At 39.4% G+C, this 18,408-nt stretch overlaps 1 protein-coding gene across 8 annotated transcripts in view; it reads right to left on the reverse strand.

Annotated features, from left to right (window-relative positions):
- The window catches only part of SOX2 (SRY-box transcription factor 2), a 400,076-nt gene that overhangs the window by 40,383 nt on the left and 341,285 nt on the right, over positions 1–18,408 (reverse strand). For 5 of the 8 annotated variants that reach the window (XM_074963501.1, XM_074963500.1, XM_074963502.1 and 2 more), the window contains one exon: positions 4,280–4,557. The exons of the other annotated variants lie outside the window; for them this stretch is intronic. The gene's annotated coding sequence lies outside the window, so the exon portion shown is untranslated. The remainder of the gene's footprint in view (positions 1–4,279; positions 4,558–18,408) is intronic. 8 annotated transcript variants of the gene reach the window in all.

Below are 18,408 nucleotides of genomic sequence, written 5' to 3' on the forward strand. Positions count from 1 at the left end.
CCTTGGGAATTTCTTGCCGTGCCACAGGAAGGGGGCTGAGGGAGAAGGGTTCCAAGGAAAAGTAAGAAAAAACAACCCTGGAAATTGGCATTTAAAGTTGGTTTTAGATTGTGTTCTTACATTATGTTTTCAGAAACACTGGAAATCAGGATCCCTTCCTAACTCCAAAAGAAAAGAAATATTTTCTCTATAACACCAAGAGGAGACTAATAAATAGAGATTATATGTAGAGCACCATTATTCCCAAAGCGTTTTCCAAATGTAGGGCCCAATCCTAACTCAATGGCACTACTCGCATGACTAAGGCTGTATCAGGCCCTTCAACTGATACAGACTATGTCTAGGAAAATCAACCTCTAAAAACTAAATTTGGTTAAAGCAATGACTCCTGAGCCGTGACTTTATAAATCAAAATTTTACTGAGAGAGAGGGGGCAGTTTATGGCTCAGCTATAAACCCCCTTACAATAGTTCTTTGTAAGGGGAACACTAACAGCACCTCTCATAGAATTGAGTTAATCATTCACTTTTCAGTGAGAGCTACTAAAATTTTTGCAAACTGCCTCCTGATGTTAAACATTTGGGTATAAACTGATCTGATTTTTTTTTCATTTCCTGTAATAATGGTCATTGACATATAATATCTCTGTTTATAGCCAGCTTGATAGCTCTTGACAGATCTATATAGATCTATACCTATATCTTTGCTTAGTTAATTTCAAAGTTACACATTCAATGCATACTAACTAAGAAAACAGTTCACAGGAAAAATGAGAATTCCGCTGTACTGTGCCTTTGCTATTGTATGCTCAAATAAATTGGTTAGTCTCTACGGTGCCACAAGTACTCCTTTTTTTTTGCGAATACAGACTAACACGGCTGCTACTCTGAAACCAGAAGATACACTGTCTTTATTTTAGCCACTCTTACTAGAAAACTGCTTTATTAGGCTTTCAACCAGAGAGCAAACTGAAAAAAAAAATGGAGCAAGCATATTCAGTATAATAAACACTCACTTTTTTGGGAGATGCTATTCATATACAATATCTAAAGTGAAAAGCTTATTAGGAGACCAACTAATGTAAGAATCATAAAATATTAAAACTGCTGCCTTATAACTTTGCTCCAAGCTGCCAACTGGTGACACAAAATAACCACAATTTAGCAGAAATAATTTGGTTCAATTAGTGTTTCCTCTCAAATGCAGTACAGAAAAACCTGCATTGGGGTTTTACACTGCACCTTGCAACTACAATAGTTCAATGAGTTACACTGAGCTACACAGAGTCCTATATCAGCCAAAAAGCTGGAAGATAATGTAGCACTTTCCATAGATTTTGGTTAATCTTTTAAAATCATTGAGGATTTTTAATTTGACCAATCAAAAGGAAAAGAAATCATGTCTCAAATGATAGAGTTAAACTAACGCTTCTTCCTCAAATGTATACAGAGTGATTTTGTGTGTGTGTGTGTGTGGGAGGGGGTATCCCCCCAGTTTTAAAACATGGTCTTTTAGGATATATTTTCCAAGTAAAACTGAAGTATTAAATTCTAAATAAAAAATATCTGCCAATACTGGCCTCTTCTAAAATATCTTGAGATGAAAAAGATAGCAAAAGCATATGCCTGCAAAAGGTCTGAATTTTATGATATAATTAGAACTATTGGATAGCAAAATCATTACATTCATTTGTTTAAAATACTAGCAAAGGGATCTGTGTTTTAATGATGATCTGGTATCCTAATATAGAGTATCAGTTAGGGTATGTAACGTTATTGCTACTTCACAGACACTCAGGTTGTCAATATCTAAGTCTGAGTTAAAGCAACATGCAGGAACTAGAAGTGCTAAAACCAGTGTTTACAAATACATAGGGAAACGTCTTTGTTTAATTTCTAGTTATTAATTGTTAATTATTTATTATTATTATTATTGTTTATGAGAATATAAACACAAAGAGTAGGCAATCTCCCTTTAGCAATTTCTGGTTTCGGTTATTTGTTCATCTTGAATTTTTATTGATTTTCCATGTATCTTTTTAAAAAAAGAATCCAAAACTTTTTTCGGACAGTTCTCTAACCTTGACTTAAATCTCTTTCACATCATCTCATGTTAATTGCCAGTGTATTTTATCTTTTAAAAGGTTTTTTTTTGGGGGGGGGGGGGGAGAAGAGCCATATAAACCCAGATAACAAGGTTCTTGCTGTTCCCATAACTGGTACTGCTCAGCTCCCACCGTGTCCAATAGGGGGCGCTGAGATAACCTGCTCAGCGCCGCCTCACATCTGAGCCCAGCACCAGCCCCAGAAGAAGGGAGGACAGCTTGGAAGCTTAGCAGGGTCGAGTACAGATCTTTAGTCTTCATGGATAAAAAGAGATTAAAGGCTAAATTCTTTTTTTGTATCAATTTTAACCAACTACGAAAATGTAGAGCTTTTATCCTTTGATGTTTCCTAGAAAGAAACTGTTATATCAGTTGAGAAATTACATCGTTTCAGAGCCAACACACCCAGCCACAGAGTGGTAAAATAATTTAATTAAAAAGTAATAATATGAAGACTTGATCTTCTTTAGAGGCACTTAAAAGCTGGCACAAGCAGCCTCCCCTTCCCTTCTCCCCACTGTTTCAAATGTTTTCTGAATTGCCATTACATCTGATTAATTATTTTAAAAAATCAAATAACTCTTGATTATGGCTCTTATTCATGGTTAGTAAGTTTTGGGGTTTTTCTTCTTCTTTTCCCCCCTCCCCCCCGTCTTTCCTTTATATTATTCCTACATTTCCTACAAATCTACTCTAAAGGGGCAAGGTATCATGGCAAAACCAAACCATTTAAAAATAATAAATTTACATCCATTTATGGTACCAAGTCTAAATAAAATTATGACTGGTTCCCCACTACAAAAACTCTTCACCTGTATTTAAATAGCATGTCTTTAATTACAGCAGTTGGGGATGTATGAGGCTGAAATGAAATTAGCAGTCATTACCAGTCCTTTAACTCTATGGTGCTTTTGATCAGCACTAAATTAGCTTTCCAGTCCTAACAAAGGCTCTATAGCAAGCACTGGGCTGTAAATAAGACAGCTCGACCTGCCCTCCACACCTTTTCTCTTGTCAATCACAGCTCTATCATTCAGCTCAAGATTAACCTTTATCTATCCAATTCTTCAAAAAAAAAAAAAATAAAAAAATAAAAATCGCACAACTTTGCTAACAGCACCCAAAAAGAGCTTCTCGCGAAATGGTTTCATAATTAGCCAAAATGTCAAAATCTGCCAATTCCAAATCAATTTTATGTGTATTAGGAGGCAGTAGAAGATTCAGGTAGTTACATTTATTTCTCTCTCACTTCCTCTGAATGGCCACCCCTCATGTAGTGATCTGCTCACGGAGAATCCCCGTTTCTTTCCTGCCTTCCAAGAATTATTTTAGAGCGCCTGTTTTGGAGGACCGGGGATGGGGAGAAATCTGAGGCTTTTTGTAAAGGCGTTACTCTGCTGAAAATAATCAGTTTGCGCTTTGGGAAGGCTGCAAATCAGCAAGGGGGGAAAACAGCTGCCTTCCGGTAGGAGTCAGGTAGAGGCTAATCTTCACGTTACCATTAGGGGGCGCGAGAGAGCAGGTCCTAGCCTTATACAGCTGGCAGCTTGCCAACGAAGCTAGCCGCTTCATCATGCTATACCTATATATTCTCAGGTAATTTCCCCCACCCACGCCCGTGTAGTCCCCTCCACCCCACACAACACCCCTTCCGTGTAAGTGGCCCCAAACAGGAGCTATTTCCCGGAAACCAAATTAACAGGGCATCAAATGAAACAGCAAGATCTCTAAACCGGTTCCTTCCAGGTGAATGTACATTCTACAGTTTTGATCAAGTTCTAGCCCAGACTTCCTCTCTCCGTATCCTGCAAAGGGGTCACGCCAAATCAACCAGCATCGTTTTAAACATCCAATAGGTGGAAAGCTGACGATCACCTCTCTTTGCTCAAAGCTGAATAGGTCACAGAGCCATTTGCGCCACATAGGGAGGAGAGGGGGAAGTTTTTGCAAGGCAACTAGTCCTGCCTAACATTCAGGATGCAGCAAACTAATGCACAATTCATTTCACTTGAGCAAAACGCAGACGTCCACATGCCATTCCCAACACGTAATGTTTCATCCCCAGACTTGCCAGTTACACGATTGGTAAATGGAGGTACATTTCCAGATTTTTAAAGGTTTCAGGGAAGAGGGGAGGGGAACCGTGAATGTCAAAGTTCTCTTGCAACTACTTACATGTCCATGCCAGATCAGGGTCTTGTCCAGTAAGCAGTTTGATTGGCAGGATACAGCGAAAGTCCGCGTGGACTCTTTGAGTTCTATTCAGCCCCGGGGGGTTGATCACTTTTCACCGGACACAGGCAGTTGAAGGAAGCTTTCACGTCCCCTTCTCTTCTCTTATCCTTCTCCATCCAGGACAGAGAATGAATCCATTTCGGTTTTTCTTCCCCCGGCTCTCCTTCCGTTTGCCTACACATCCTCCAAATCCTAGCCCTAGCTTTTAACTGCAGTCCCTGGAACAAGGGGGGAAAAATCGTTTATGGTTTAAAAAAAATCCAAATGGCTGATTTGTGTGTGTGTGTGTGTGTGTGTGCGCATTATAAGAAAGCACCCACAACAACAAAAAAGTCACTTCTCTGTCCTCCACCGTGAAGCAGAATAATAATAATAATAATAAAGCTTTATATTTTTGCAGTGGGTATTCAAAGATAATTTGATGCCATTGTTTCTGCTACAGATGGTTCTTTTTAATACAATAACACTGCTCTTTGTGCGTACTACACACAATAAAAATCGAAAGCGTTCTCCTGAATAACCATTTTGTTCTCGCTTGTATAGGGCCAACAAAAGCTACCGTGAGGTAATGGGTTCTGTTTATTGAAGCCATAGAATAGGGGTTTGATAAAGATTTTTTTTATATAGGAGAGGAAAAAATAAAGCCCTCGCAAGGTCGAACTGATCTCTTCATGTTTTTATTATTATTATTAACGTTTTCACCAGTAGATTTATTTCAATTGCAGCTGCAGGGCTTTTCCCCTCGAGTACTAATCAGCCCAAACATCTGTTTATTTTCATTTGGGGAGATCTGCAGTTGTATCCAAAGCTAAACATCTAGAGTTTACGAGGGAGTGGGGCAAAACAGCACACAGGCGAAGGCATGGCAAATGAGTGACGGAGAAACCAGGCTAAGGAGAACCTATATCTAATCTTATCTGTCTCTCTCTCTCTCTCTCTCTGTGTGTGTGTGTGTGTGTAGTTTTTCAATCTGCTGTCCACACACACAAAGGCATAAACTGATCCTAACGGACATCAGGATTAGCATAAAGTATTTTCAATCATGTTAATAGGCAGGCATGTATATATACCCCCACACAAGCACGGTACAGATCCCCCACTAGTCTGATTAAAACATGACACATACCCCATCAAAGTTCCTACCTCCTCTTTAATTGTTTCTGTAAATAAGGATATTTAACTAGTCCTTTCTCAGGCGCCTTAGGTTTACCCCGAAGTGTATCTCAACCACCAGAAATGGAAAGTTAAAATGTATCTAGGATGCTCTGGGATCTACCAGAGTTCGTTTCAATTGCTAACTTCTGCTTAGTAATGAATACATTAGCAACACTAAAAATTATATTAGAGGGAAACACTAGGAGGCAGCTTTTTATTTGCTTGTGAGTTGTTTCATAGGTCACGAATTCTGCATCCTGAAATCGCCCTCGTTCACCTCATTTTTGGATTTGGTTACGGCTGAGGTCTGCATCAAGTGCAAGAAAACCCCAAAGCAAAAGAAAGTGCTTAGACAATAGGTCTCTGCGGGAAAGTTGTTAGTCAGGGCCTGTGTTTGTCCACCTTTCTATAGGAATTAATGCCACAGCTCTCTGTGCCTCTGTAGCCCGGACTGACAGTAATCCACCTCTGTGACTTCTGCCCTTTGTGTTTTCATAAAACTGGGCTCACTTGTAGCAAGACAACAGCCCAGAATAATGACTTTAACCTTCAAACGTTCTTTAATTAGCTTTTTCAGCAAAATAAAAGATGCTCAAATGAGCCCTTTGACAAAAATGACCTGCGCCTTCAAACTCCACTTTCCCTCTTGGAACTAAAACGTTATTGGTTTAGAACTCATCTGAAGTCACCTAATAAGGGATTATTTGCGAACTGTTACTGACACGCCAATTAAAACTTTTCCGATGGAATGATGGAAACACAGATAAGCATCAAAACGGAAAATTAAACTACAGTATTTGCACATGGCTTGTTTTGCACCAATCAGTTTTATACCTCAGGATAAACATCTTAGCACCAGCTTGCTGAGAACTAAAGGGGGAAGACGGAGGGGACCAGCTGAAAACTGGTTTGATCAGTGCAAACACCTAATGAGAAACGTGAAATGTTGCCCCAGTGTTTACAAAGATTACTACCATATAATCGTGACTTCAATAGTTCAACAGTTTTAAACAGAAATATAGACACACATCTATATTTCTATATTATACAGATTCTCAGAGGGTCTGCATTCCGAATGCGATATGGACAGCTTTTATTTTACAAGCTTAATACCGATGAGTTCATTTTGCACATAGCTTCGATCCGTTCACCTGCAGCTGCATTTCGCTGAGTCTTATGTAAGTTTGCAATAGCATTTAAATACTACAAGAAAAAATAATAAGTGAACATAACTCTAAAGTGCACGAGGCTTAGGAAATCGTGTAAATACTTCACTGAACTGTAAAATTCAGGAAGTAATTGAGAAACGTTATTTTATTACTCAGGCCAGTGAAGGAAGTAGCCTACTGGCAAATATGGCATTTTTTCTATCTACAATGGGCCTTTTGGTTAACTCTGAATCAGACTCTGAAAGCCTGATTAGCTTATCGAGGAAACATGATTCACTCAGACAAAACCTCCTGGTGACTCAGATAGTCAACGTCGTGGTGAGATACTGTGTACAAATCTTGGTAGGGGTTTACAGGAAAAATTAAAAAGGCACTCCAAATAATTATGACAAAGAGATCACCAGAAACGTAGGCGGGAAATATGAAAGCATCTCTTTAGCCTTAAGCACTCATTTGGTTTAAATCTCAATTTGTACATAACCAGAACTGAAACCATTAGTTTGTAGGGACAGGGTTGCCGCAATTGATAGATAATGTACCAATATATAATACTTTCTGGAGAAGAGAAGAACCACAAATTGGATTGGCTTCTAGAAAACAGGTCTCTACATGTATTTTCATTCCATCCAGCTCAGGTTTCTGGCTCAGACACATACTGGAAGCATTCACTGTGAACTAAAGTTTATTTCCCGTCCTCTGTAGTGTTACTAAATAATTTACCAAAGTTTGGCTTTTACAGCGCACGCTTAGCTCGCAATAACCCCGCGAATCCAGGAACGCAGATAAGACAACAGATCACTTCAAGGCTGCGTATAAACGTTACACGTGCAAGCCCAAAAGAAACGAAACATCTGTTTCATATTTGTGCTCTTTTCCTTGCTTGAATAGCTGTGAATGAAGAGTATCTGCCCAATACCGCTAATATGTGCCAAGGGAGTGAATAGATCCGCGGGGGGTTTACCTGGAGTGAAAATACTGATCTCTAAATTAAAGAATGGAGGAATGTGTTTCTGTAACTAGTTCCTTGCAAAGTCGTGGGGGTTTTGCACGGCTATCATGTTTTTGCTTGTTTGTTTGGTTTTGGTAGTCCTTTTTCCGTAGTTTAATCGAACTCATATCCACAGGCAAGACTGTTGTATAAAATCTAGTCCCACAGCTAATCTTCCCACGGGGAATTAAGTTGAACGTTTAACGGGACAAACAGGTCATTCTTTTTAAAATGTGGATCGGTGACAAAGGGGTTGGAGTTTAATACCAGCGGATTTCTCTTTTAATCGCAATGTGCACATTTGTTCTCCACCATCCTGAAAATTACACACTACAACCAAATGCAGATTTCCAGTAGTGCGGTGTGAAATGCCGCGTTTTTGACTCGTTATGTGCAACGGAGGTGGCAGCAAAAATAGCCGTAGGGCACCAATAGTGCAGGGAATTTGGGGCACGGTGGACGGATCTCCCTGCCTGGATTTTCGAATCAAGAGTTTTCCAGGAGCCTGCATTCAAAAGCAAATCAGCACGCTGCAGAAGGGTGCCCCAGGTTTTAGTTTTAAAACTTCACATAACATCCCAGAGGGAGACTGCCGAATTAATAAGGTACAACTTTAGGGCGAGACATAAGAAGCCAACCTTCCCGAGTCCTCCCTCAACTTTCTCAGCACAACGAGGTCCTCAACTCCTACAGTCACAGGACCATAATTTGGACAGGAAGTGTGTGTGTGAGACAGGTTTGCTGCCAAACTAGGAGCTGTAAGAGCAGTTTGTGATCAGATAACATGATTAGTCTCAAAACCCAAGGCACCTAAGACTCTAGGCATTTTGGAGCAGAAAAAAGGGAAGATAAATACTTGACGTCCAACCTAACTGTACTGGAAGCTGTTTTAAAATATGCCGGTGATAAATGCTAAGGGAAAAGCATGACCAAGGGCTAGATCCTGCCGCCTATATATACCCGAGTAATCGATAGGCAGGACAGGGGCTCATTGACTACTTCAGCGAGTAAAGATTACTCAGGTGAGTAAGGGCTACAAGATCGGATCTCCAAAGTATTAGTCGTTATAACCTGCACGTGTGTGCGGCAGTAGGATTCGGCATCAGAAATGGGGCGGTTATCACAGTTTCTAGGCATTTTTTCCCATGCTGAAGTTCACATTGTGTTTTAGAATGGTTTTGTGCAATATCCACCTTCGGTTGTGTGTTGGAGGGTGGCTTTCAAAATACAGTCATTAGCGTGATTATATTTCCTTCACTTTCACAGGAGACCGAGAGATTAAAAGTACTTTTAATTGTATAACCTAAACCTATAACTCCACAAACTGCAGCCGACTGCCTTAATGCTACTTTCCCATTCAGTTCTTGAGGTGCTTAGCGAGACATTTTTTTCATACATGGAAAATGGGCCCCAAATGATCACTTCCAGTCCTTCTTAGTTCACTTTTCATGAAAGTAGTAGGTTTCCAAAGAACCAGTCTCTCTCTGTCGCTCTCTCTGTGTGTGTGAAAAGCCACAATCCTTGGCAAGGTCATAAAAGCCCCCCACAATCCTATAGTGTTAAAATAATATTTGTGAAATACCGAGAGCGCTCTTTTGTCCCATAATATGATGGCAAAAATTTCCAACAAATTAAAGGTAAAGCACATATACAAAAGCAGCTTTTGTAGGGCTGTCGGTTTGAAGACACAGACATGTCTTTCTCCGTGTAGAAATGCGTGGCACAATTTTAGAAGGGTTGCCCGAAATAAAGCAGAGTGCAGAGTTTTTAAAGGGTTCGGTTTTCCCCCTGATTGCTAGGACATACCTGAGACGTCTCATTCTTTTATTACCACAGCATATTCTTCGCTATAAAAAGTCTTGCCACCAGTTGCTATGGTTAGCTATAGGGTCAAATGTACCATTAAAGAAAGGTAACCACTGACTGCAGAACAGAGTTTCTCCTGGTAGAAAGACGAAGAGGTCCGGAACGCTCACCTACTGTTTCAGCCTTTTAGCACATTCATTCCAGGCGCGCGATATCTTTATAGACCAGTCTCTTTAGATGTCAGACACTTGTCTCTCTAGATATTTCACTGCGAATGCTTGGGCTTGTTTTGCAAACTAATAATCGGCTAAAGTTTTCAAGTGAGTGAAATATCGAATGAATTCCTATAAAAGTCTGCATTAAAGAGATGCTCGTTAATAGACTCCTGAGCTGTGTATGTGTCTACATAGGTAAACACTCGTTATATATTGTATATATCACATACACAATATACACTATACATAAGCTATGACACATATGATATATAGTATTATACATATGATATATACATATATACACACAGATATTCACACACATATAACACACACACACAATATACACACACAGAGATATACAGAATGTATATATGTGTGTATATTGTGTGTGTGTGTATATACATATCTATATATATACACACACATACACATGTGATATACATATATATGGAGCAGATTATTATATATTAGCCAGGAGGAAACTTTCCCCCTGGAATTTGCAGGTCTTAGTTGGAAGTGGAAAGCACTTAATTGGTAGTGTCATATTTGGCCTTTTTCTTGATCTGTCCACCTACCTCAGTTAAGAGATAACCACAACAGGGACAGAGTTCTTTCACAGATATTTATCTCTGTGGTTTCATATAGTCTCCCATCATCAATATCCCATTATAGGAACATAGATTGATCTTTTACATGGATCCCCTAAACATTACATGCGCCATGACTGGCTGCTTGTGAAATTCAGTTGGAAACCTCACATACCAAGCCCTGCTTTGGAGAGCCTCTCCTCATGCTTGCAGTCAGATTGTTCATTCTCAGTTTTTCAAGGACTGGGGTTTACATCCAGACACTACAAGGCCAAGAGTAACAAACAAGGACTGAGCACGTATCCAACACACTGTACACTGCCTCCCTCCCTCTGTCCTTCAAACAGGTGAGAGACACCAAATGGGAATCCTACTTAATGGTTTGAAACCCTCCATCAGTGTTAATCGTACAGTAGCAACTTCCAGGGTCCTGATATGTCACGCTATCTAGATTACAATTGCTTCAAAGAATATTTGATAATTGAGACTGAACAATGTGTAACCATGAGGAGGCTCTCCAAATCAGGGCATGGGACATGAGGTTTCCAACTGAATTTCACAAACACACCATCCAGTCAGCAAGTCATGGCGCACACAATGTGTAAGAGATTTATGTAAAAGATCAATCTATGTTACTATAATGAGCAAATGAGTAAAAACTAAGGGGGCCATAGCTGGCACTGAATTAACCAAGTATACAGTGGGTTAGGCATCAGCCACTGCTGTCAAATGCAAGGCACAATAACCTAGGAGGAGGCAGCTATACAAGAACAGATGACTGGAATCCAGAAAACCCCAATTAACCTCATTACTTATTACAAAACTCTACTATTTATAGACTGATTTTCCAAAAAGTTAATTTAAAAAAAAATCGGTTGGACTATTATATTACATGTTTTGCTCAAATCAGCATTGCCCTTCTTAAGGTCAGAGGAATGTATTTTAAAACATTCATATATTAAATAAATATGTATTGTTATTTTAATAGGCACTGTGGATAGTTTAATTTGTATCTGTATTAAATTAAACATATGGTGAACAGGGTATAATAGATTTTCTATAATTTAGCTGCCAATGTGGCAACAGAAGCCAGTTACTCTCACCAGCAGACTTGTCAGTGGTTTGTTTACTAGCTTATTTGAATTAAAATAAAGCTTCGCTTCTGCTGACTGCACATCATTATCTATGAGACCATAATCCTGCTAGCAAATCCTATATCTTCCAGAACTGGCTCTTTTGTTTGGGATTACTGAGAGCTTAGCCTATAACAAAGAGGAATAAGGCATCCCTCTCATCCTGGTAATTAAGTGTGGGGAGTAATTTAGAAACAAACCCAGAAAGATGTACAATTTGGAGTTATATTTCTATACAGAATTGAGGAACAGGAGAGGCCAAACACTGATTATGTTAACATAATGTTTAAACTATTAAACTACTGTACTACAGGAAGCCAGCTTTTAAAAATTATTAGCAACTATCAATAAAGTATTAAGTTGCTTTACACAAGAACGAATTTTTTTAACCAATCTAAAGGTATGTTGGAAAACTTGGGTGGGGCTTAAAAACTGCAGGCTATTTAAAATCTTATATTTTATATATTATATATACACACCTTTTACAACATCTCATTGAGCAATTAAAGAACATAAGTTAATGTGTGTTAAGATGGTATTTTATTTTATAAAATCCTGCAGCTGATTAGCTGGTTTTGAATAAGAATATTGGTTAGGAGACATTTTGAGCACACTTATTAAAATGCTGTATTTTCAAACAGCAGGGATATGTATTTTCTTTTGGATAAATGAAGAAGTGGTTCAAAATGGTCAGCATTTTACACCCATCTTGGAAATAACCCCAACATTCAGGAAAGAGAATGGAGTATATTTTAGCCAAGGCGTGACCAGACAGTCAAAATTAGAACAATAACATATAGATTGTGCGACTCTGGGTACATTCCTGTAACCCTGTTCTCTCTCTCTCTGAAATGTTATACATAAGTTGTAGAATTTCACAACTAGGTAATGAAAAAAAAAAGGGGGGGTGCTTGGTACTACATAGATAAACAATGTCTATTTGCAGAAGACAAGTAAAGACAGGGGTTGATTTATGAAAGTCTTCAACATTAATTGTCACAGATGGGAATTCTGAGGACCTCTGTGAGCCCAAACCAGGCCCTAGTGAATTATAAAGCAGGTCCTTAGACTTTAAAAACATTTAGGCAAAGTGACAGTTCAGAACATCTGTTAGCCTTCTGTCTGAGTATACACTGGATGTCATGGAGTGCACAGCTGTAGCCATTTTCTGTTTCTTTTTGCAACATCTGTCACAGCAGTACAGTAATATAGGTAATTATCAACACCTCATATAAACTGCTATTTTAATTTTTTGAATAAGTAAAATTAGCATTATAGCCTTTTGCAAAAATAAATAAAATAGAGAAAGATATCTAATATTTTTCCCTTTTAAGACTGAATGACAGATCTGATCACTTGAAAGAGTGGAAATTCAGAAAAATTCTTTGCAACAAATAAGGGCCTTAGGGTAACAAAAAAGAATTAGGTGAGAGCAAGAGAACAAGTTTAAATGCTCTTTCTCTCTCTCTCACGACATCTGAGTGTCATCTGTCATAAACAAAGAAGATCAGTAACAGGAAAAGATAGGAAACCACTAATCATCTATGGTTTTCACCATGCAAAAGCAGCTGTCAAATAATGCATGTTTTACCACAGTAACAAAGTCAAAGGCTCATCAGTTCCAAGCAAGTTTATTGTCAATTGGTCATTCTTTTTCTCAACATTTGCAATAAGAAAAAGATCACCTTGCAATGATGCAGAGGACTTCCATCCCCCTGGCCAGTGATGAACTGGGCAGAGTAATTATCAACAAGACCTGTCAGAACTGAAGCACACATTCCAGAAACAATTGAAGAGAAAGAGTATGGTAAGAGAGAACCTTTAAAAAAGTAACAGGCCATCAAGCCATTTTTTCAAGATCACATCTGGTAATTTCAAATGAGAAGATACAGAGATACCATTCTTATGGACCACTGCCAATTACTGAAGATTGTATACTTCATCGCAGGCAGCATGGGGAGGCTTTTCAAAAGTGACTAGTGATTTTTGGATGCCTCAATTTTTGGGTGTTCAACCTGAGACACATTACAGGAGTCTGATTTGCAGAGGGCAGGTGCTTAGCAGTTTTTGAAAATTAGGCCCCTTTCAGGTGTCTCAAGTTGGGCATCCAAAAATCAAGGCACCCAAACTCACCAGTCACTTTTGAAAATCTTGGCCAACATATCCAATTTTAACCAACGTACTAGACAGTATTTTATTCGTGCAGTATACAGCCTGGTCTTGGAGCAATAAGGCAACACTGTCAAGCAACAGTTCTAAAGAATATGTCAGTCTGTAAGTCTATATGTAAAGAATGAGCCTAGTGATAGAAAATAAAATAATAATGTTGCAGACAGATTTAATTATCTAAACATGTAAGATAATCTTAACCAACTCAATATGCTTCCTTTGTTTACATAACAAAAAGAACAGCACTTTCGTTAGAAGCTGTAATTCTAGTATGTTTTCTAGTATGTTCAAGACTGGGAAAGTGCTGTCATCTCCTTTTAGAAAGATGAAGTGTATGGAACAAAGTGGTCACTAATGTGCTCTATTTAGTTCCTGTAGTATAGTCTAGAAGAAGACCTGCAATTGCTAGATCCACTATGCTACACACATTCTAAAACATCAGCCCTGGAATAAGAGGAAGGAAAAGGCCTTGGGCAGTAAGTTTCTGAAGTCACATAGATTTCACATTTTGAATTTACTCCTAAAAAGGGGGACTTTGAAAGAGATGGAATGTTGTCCAGCTTGAGAGAGAGGCTCTGCAAGGAAGTCAAAGGGAGATTTTGGGGGGGGCGGGGGGAGAGTGTGTGTTCATCTATGAGAAAAGAAATAGCAAGGGAAAAGAAACCTAGAAAAGAGAGAGGGAGAGAATGTGTGTATCTGAAGCAAATACTCACCAGGAACTATACATCACACCACAGAAAGACTAACCCAGGAACCAATCCCTGTAGCAAACCTCGTTGCCTACTCTGTCCCCATATCTACTCTAGCGACACCATCAGAGGACCCAGCCACATCAGAGGCTCATTCACCTGCACGTCTACTAATGTTATATATGCCATCATGTACCAGCAATGCCCCTCTGCCATGTACATTGGCCAAACCGGACAGTGCCTACGTAAAAGAATAAATGGATACAAATGAGCCACCAGGAATGGTAACATACAAAAGTCAATAGGAGAGCACTTCAATCTTCCTGGACATTCTATAACAGATTTAAAAGGAGCTCTACTTGAACAAAAAAACTTCAGAAACAGACTTCAAAGAGAAACAGCAGAACTAAAATTCATTTGCAAATTTAACACCATTAATTTGGGCCTGAATAGGGACTGGGAGTGGCTGGCTCTTTACAAAAGCAGCTTTGCCTCTCCTGGAATTGACATCTCCTCATCTATTATTGGGAGTGGACTACATCCACCCTGATCGAATTGGCTCTTTCAAAACTGGTTCTCCACTTGTGAGGTAACTCCCTTCTCTTCCTGTGTCAGTATAATAATGCCTGCATCTGTAATTTTCACTCCGTGCATCCGATGAAGTGGGTTCTAGCCCACGAAAGCTTATGCCCAAATAAATCTGTTAGTCTTTAAGGTGCCACCGGACTCCTGGTTGTTTTTGTGGATACAGACTAACACGGTTCCCCCCTGATACTTGTATCTGAAGTAAAAAGAAAAAAGAAAAGGAGTACTTGTGGCACCTTAGAGACTAACCAGTTTATTTGAGCATGAGCTTTCGTGAGCTACAGCTCACTTCATCGGATGCATAGCATATCGTGGAAACTGCAGAAGACATTATATACACACAGAGACCATGAAACAAAACTTCCTCCCATGGTCTCTGTGTGTATATAATGTCTTCTGCAGTTTCCACGATATGCTATGCATCCGATGAAGTGAGCTGTAGCTCACGAAAGCTCATGCTCAAATAAACTGGTTAGTCTCTAAGGTGCCACAAGTACTCCTTTTCTTTTTTCTTTTTACGAATACAGACTAACACGGCTGTTACTCTGAAACGTATCTGAAGTAGGCAGTCAGGAATTAGCACCAGTGGACAAGTGAGAGAGTGAACCTTTTGAGTGTGTTTGTGTGTTTTTACAGGGGAGTTATTTTTTCCATATGTTCCTCTTTAGAGGTCTCTTTATTTTACCCAGCGTTAATGAAGCTGTGGTAGTTATATATAAGGCAGTGCTCAGGACTAGCTTTAAATTTCTGGACCATCTAGCTAGGTCAGCAGTTCTCAGACTTCACTGCACCATGACCCCCTTCTGACAACAAAAATTACTACACAACCCCAGGAGTGGGGACTGAAGATCGAGCCTGCCCGAACCCTGACACCTGAGCTCTGCCGCCCTGGGCGGGAGGGACAAAGCTGAAGCCCAAGGGCTTCTGCCCTGGGGTGTGGGGGGGAAGTTACCTTAGCCCTGGGCAGTGGGGCTTGCGCTTCGGTCCTGGGCCTCAGCAAATCTAACACCCAGCCTTGGCGACCTCGTTAAAATGGGGTTGCAGCCCACTTGGGGGTCCTGACCCACAGTTTGAGAACCCCTGAGCTAGGTTGATCTTGGGATCCACAAGCCCAAATCTTATTGTCTCCCCTGGATCCTCAGCATCCTTTCTTCCCTTCCCCAGTTACTCACATCTCTGTCTTCCTTTTCCCAGGTCACTCACCCCTTTGACATCCTCAGGTTTCCCAGCTTCCTCTTTTATTCACTCCTCAGCGCTCATTGCTTGGCCCCTGTGCTTCAGCTTTCCCCCTCCCCCTTTGTTGCCACCCCCACCCCCACCCACACACCTTGGCCCTACGTCATACAATCTGGGGCCCTGGAGAACAAAATTAAATGCCAGGAGACCTTCTCCAGCCTGGGTTCAAATCCCTGTCTGTGGTTTTTGTGGGTCCCCAAAAAGCATCCTCGGAGCACTACCATCCTCCCAATGAGTCATTACCACTGTGGGTTTCTCTTGCTCCTCTTTAGTGACCATGCAGATGGATGTTTAAAGGGATTTTGTCAAGTTAAAATTCATATTGTAAACATTTCCTTCCTTATGTTACTACTATCATCTTTGATTTCAATGAAAAGATTTTTAAAATACTAATTTATTTTTCACCATTTATGCTTTTGTTCACTTTTTGCATTCCTCTCCCTTGATAACGAAAACAGCCCATTTAGTTCCACTTTTCTTTATAGGAATTAAGTTTCTAGTCAATTGCATTTTCAGGTTGTCACCTTCAAGTACTATACTGAAATGTATGGATTATAAATATGGCAGGAGAATATGTTTCTGTTTAAAATGCTGCTTCCATTGGTTTTCTTTTAAAGACTGAAATATTTTTAGTGGTCTTGTTTTATTAAATTTAAATTGAATAAATTAAATTGAATAAAATTTGATATGACAGCATACCTTCAAAAATCACAGATCTTGTTTTAAAAACATTTAGGTGCTAATGTTCTTTGGCTAATATTACACACTTTCCTCTCCCCTCTCAATAAAATTATCTTATATGGCCCCCATTACCTTAGCATCTGAACGCCTGATTCAAACGTCTAAGGTTGTGTGAGCTATTGCAGATCACATAATAGGAGATAGGTTTGCCCACATATTCACTATACTATTACTCTTTAAGAGATTGCTTTGTAAAGAGCTTTGCGATATCGAGACTATAAAAAGTGCTATATAAAACAACATTCTATTGAATTCAAGAGATGCAAAATAGGAAAAAACAAACAAACCAACTTAAATCTGAACCATTCCTCCTCCCCTTAATCAACAATAACAATGGTGGAACAGTCCATTAACACTCTTGCATTCAGCAATATCTGTCTTTTTAAAAGAGGCAGTGGAATGTTAGGCTAATAGAGTGATCTGATTGGCTGAACATTGTTAGGTATTTTATAATTGATACTTTTCAGCATCAGCACAGAGGTAAGGGCTTTAGCCTTGAATACTGCCTACTAACAATATGCCCGCATGCAGAAAAAAAAAGTACTACATGTATTTATTAAAATAAACACTTTAAAACAGTCTTCTTTTCATACAAATTCATTATCTTACAGTATATGTAAAAGGTACTTTTGTCATCCATGTATACAATCAGCTTCACACACACAACACACACAGATACACACAGAGATGTCCATCATATTGCATGAGACTGATTCATCTCATTATGTTTTGTAACTTAATTCTCCAGTTCTTGTCATTTCAGTTGGAATGCATCCAGATCAACCCTCTTTTCTAAGATGAAATAAAAATATTTCAAGGCCAGAGCCACCATGTAATACAATCACATCCAAACATCGAACAGGATGTTTCCTACGTTTTAGAGGCTCATAGTTCATGTTCTAATAGAGCCAGGGCCATAGGGATGGTCCTTTTGCACTTCTATGCCACTTACAACAGAAAAGACAAGAGAAATCTGTTGTGGGTATGAGTGAATTTTACAACATTCAGAATAGGAAGCAGTAGCCAGATGGAGAATTCCAAGCGCTGTGGCTTTCACAATTCCTGGCCAAGAAGCTGTTCACTAGCTACCTACCATGTTAATATTTTTGATACACTTGAAAATACAGACATAAATAAGGGAGGAAAAAGGAAGGGGGAATAAAGCATAACACCACCACAGGTTGTGATTTTTGCACTGAAGCAGAGAAAGGGAGAAAAGTAATCCCACTAGTAGAACGAGGTGACTAATTAAAAGACTTAGAACATTTGAATGAATAAAACTGGTGAGTTTAGTTCTCTGTTACTTTTGTTTTGCAAGTATTTGGATGACCACCAATTTATTCATGGAAATGTTAGATGGAGGCTTCACAAACTCCAGTAGCAAATCAGAGATAGTAGATGATCTCCTTCTGGAGATGGATGAAAATCAGGTGCCCATCTTTGATACCATTGATCATAGTTTCAGAGTAACAGCCGTGTTAGTCTGTATTCGCAAAAAGAAAAGGAGGACTTGTGGCACCTTAGAGACTAACCAATTTATTTGAGCATAAGCTTCCGTGGGCTACAGCTCACTTCATCGGATGCATACTGTGGAAA

Source organism: Natator depressus, chromosome 9 (assembly GCF_965152275.1).
Source record: "Natator depressus isolate rNatDep1 chromosome 9, rNatDep2.hap1, whole genome shotgun sequence".
NCBI classification, from domain to species: domain Eukaryota; kingdom Metazoa; phylum Chordata; order Testudines; family Cheloniidae; genus Natator; species Natator depressus.